Raw genomic sequence first — 4,042 nt, forward strand, 5'->3', positions numbered from 1 at the left:
CCCCCAGACACCCTTTTAGCTCAGTGGTGAAGTCTTTTCCTAGGTTCACCATTCAGCCGGGCAGTGGACAGCCCCATAAAACCAAATGTGACTAATGAGACAGTAGTCCAGGGACAAGGGCCAGAAGGCAGAAGAGGACAGGAAAGCTGGTGATAGGGAACCCAAGTTTGAGTAAGGATAGTGTTGATGTGTTGTAAGGTTGTTAACCATCGTCATAGGGCAACATGTGTACTATTAAATGAGAAACTATTTTGTTCTGTAAGCCTTCATCTAAAGTGAGAGTAGCAGCACAATTAGAAGAGTGGAGTCGATGTCACTGTGCATGTAGAAATTTTTGAAATGGTGTATCTTTGGCTATGTATATTTGCATCAAAAAAAAAAGGTCTAGAAGGGAGAGTGTTGACATGTTGTGGGGTTGTTAACCAATGTCATAAAACAATATGTGTACTACTGTTTCATGAGAAACTATTTGTTTTGTAAGCCTTCACCTGAAGTACAATAAAAAAGAAAAAAAAAAGAATAAAGGTGCACAACTATCATATATAGTGTTTTTTTTTGGTAGTAAGTTCTAAGAGGTCTTGAAGAGATGACCTTTTGAACAAAATTTGATGCATTTCTCCTTTTGTCTTACAAGTTTATGTCTCACTTTTGCTATGTAAAGTTTGTAAAATTCAATTATAATAGCTATTTTCTGAATAACAGGTGAAATGTGTGAATAAATACATAGAATATATTATTTTAACATTGACACAAGAACACTGAGCAGCTTAAAATAAATGAAAAAATATTGTTGTTAGGATTGTTCTGGCCATCCTACTGGCAGCTATCAATGAAAGTAGGTTTAGTATCTAAAAATAACAATTAGGATAAGGAACATCATCTTAAAATAAGAATGTCTTCTCAATTAGTTTTACATCACTGTAAATTTTTGAATTAGATTTTGGAAAAGAGCACTAAAAATGGTGAAATAATATATTTCATTAAATTGTGCTATTTAAAAATTTAAGAATGTCACTGGGATAAAAAGAACAAGCAAATCTTGCCTATTGAGTGCAATATTTATAAGACAGATTCTCCATGAGCAAAATGATGATTTACCCATTAGATCCAGGTTCTGCAATGCAATTTGGATATAGAAACAGAGGTTTTTGTATGCATATGCAGTTCACATTAGATGACAAACTAGGATGTGATTTAGTGTTTGATACATTTTAATGATATAACCAAATTAATAATTTGGTGATCTTTTTTGTTATTAAGGAAATTGTGTGAATGAAATCAGGTTAACCATCTACCAATAAGACTTTTGAAATCTAGGTATTTCTTCTCTAATCCTTTTCAACAAATGGGGCTGAAAAATTATATATTCATATTAAAAATGTGTTTTGACCTTTACCTCATGCCATATTAAAAATCTAACTCTAAATGGGTCACAGACCTAAATGAATGGATTCAAACTATAAAAATATCTAAAAGAAGAATAGAAAATCTTAATGGCTTTGAATTTGGCAAATATTCCATAAAACATAAATGCATGGATGAAAGAAGCAGGAAGAAATATTGATAAATTGTATTTCATCAAAATTAAAGTATTTTTTTTAGAAAAGACATGTTAAGAAAATAAAGTGACTATTCAAATATGGGGAGAAAATGATTGTCAGACATACATCTGCAAAAGTTCTTGTAAAGATGTATGAGGAATTGTTTCAACTCAATAATAAGAAGGAAACAAGCAGTAAAAAAATAGGCAACAAATGTAAATGAACACTTCAAAGACGATATATGGATTAGAAATATGTAGATAAAAATCTGCTCACCATCTTTAGTCATTGGAGAAATGGCAATTAAAACCACAGTGAGACACTATCACACACCCATTAAAAAGAAAAAAAAAAAAGTCGCTGCCAAGTCAATTCTGACTTACAGCGACCCTACAGGACAGAGTAGAACTGCCCCATAGGGTTTCCAAGGAGTGGCTGGTGGATTTGAACTGCTGACCTCCTAACCACTGTGCCAGCAGGGCGCCACACCCCCACTAGAATGGTTAAAATTTAAAAGACTGATAATGGCCAAATCTTGGCAAAGATAGTTAGTAATTGTAACTCTCATTGCTTTTGGGAATGCAACATGGTACAATCAATTTGGAACACAACTTCGCAGTTTCTTATGAAATTAAACATGCCCTGACTCCTCCCCCTCCTCCCCCAAAAAACCCTAACTTCCATGTGAACTTTATTTATAATAGCCCCAGAAGTGAAATAACCCAAATATCCATCAAATGGTGAATGAATAAACAATTTGTGAAATACCTATATAATAGATGTGACTGCATAACTGGAAAAAAATAATGTATTGATACATGCAACAAATAGATGTTTCTCAAAAACACTATGCAGAAATAATTTGGTGAAAGAATCCAGATAAAAATGACTAAATACAGTTTAGTTCCTCTTTTTGTAAATTCTAGAAATGGCAAAATCAGTGATAGAAAGGAAGAAGAAGCCAGGGAAAGGGGATAGGTGATTTACTGAAAAAAGAGATGATGGAATTCTTTGGGTTAGTTTTAAAAGTTCTATATCATACAACTACATACATTAGTCAAAGCTCATTCAACTGTACACTTAAAATTGGTGAATTTTATTGTACATAAATTATAGTTTTTAAAAAGTTGGCCATAAACTTTTGAACTATACTTTTCCCTCTAGATACAACTTGAGAGTGTTGTAACTAGTTAAGGGAGATCACCCCTGCGAATAAACCCTGACATCAAATCCGTGCTACAGTTCAATATCCAGATTCTTTGCTATATGCAGCATATCAGCTAACTTAACGGAAGTGTGTTACCCCACCATATGCAGAGTGTGCAAGGTACCTCATATCTACAAGTAAAGGAATACTCCAACCAAGCAAGGAAGGCTTTTTTCTTATGCCATGATCATGTGGAAATAAATCAAATGTGATCAAAAATACCCTTACCTAAACATGGTAAGTTCTAGTTTTACCTGTGGCACTTTGGGAGAGAGGGAAGAACAAAAATCAATTTTAAACAAGATGCTGCATAATTTTGTTCTAAAATGCACACAAATAGGTTTTTAAAGAATGTGCTTCTCATTTCATCATGGTTACTAGACAGTTTAAGAACTGACGGATGAAGCATACTAGTGTTATCTAGTAATGTAAGCAAAGTTCTAAACAACAACAACAAAAAAAAACCTAAAAATGCTGAAAAGCAAAAAGTTATTGTAAAGTATAAATAAGAAGGAAAAATAGCACAAAATGTTAATCGGATTCTAAGAATTGTATAAAAGCTGTCATGCAGTAAGTGCCCACGGACACTCACCATATGTACCTGCATCGACTAATGACAAGGTAAATAAAATGCATGCATTTTAGTCTAGAAAGCAAAAAGCTGTTAACCTTCTGCAGATTGAACTTCATAAAGCTGTTTCTAAATGTGCTAATCTAGCTGAAACTAGGAAAGAAAATAAACTATTGGAATTCTGATTACTAAGAATGATTACTAGCTGGTACAAATCAATACGAGTATTTGATAAGCAAAAGAGTAAAATTTGCAACACTCTGGTAAATATATCAGTTAGGTAATCAAAAACAATGAATAATGTTGAAAATGGCCCTTCTCAAAAGTTAAAGAGATTATTAAACTAAAAAACAATAAAGGAATTCAGTGTTTGTTTTCTAAAATGAGTTTATCCCTGGAAGCTCTTAATGAATAAGATAAATTCTTCAATCTGGATTGTTACATGAAGCAACAACATCAACTACCTTTTAAAAATGTACATCTTGCATATTCATTCTATCCTATTTTGCTATAGTCTTCCTTTAAAAATGCTTTGCCATTATAGGTAAAAAATAAAAATTCCTGCACAGAAAACACCTTTTTTTTCTTTTTTGAGAAAGAGAAAATACAAGTAATAACACTCTCCCTCAAAAAAAAAAAAAAAAAAAGAGGACAAAGCAATCTGAACTGACCTAAGCAATCCAAGGATATTGGAAACATAGAGGTGGAAGTAGGTATTTAGAG

The sequence above is a fragment of the Trichechus manatus genome, unplaced genomic scaffold (assembly GCF_000243295.1).
Source record: "Trichechus manatus latirostris isolate Lorelei unplaced genomic scaffold, TriManLat1.0 scaffold00007, whole genome shotgun sequence".
In the NCBI taxonomy this organism is placed as follows: domain Eukaryota; kingdom Metazoa; phylum Chordata; class Mammalia; order Sirenia; family Trichechidae; genus Trichechus; species Trichechus manatus.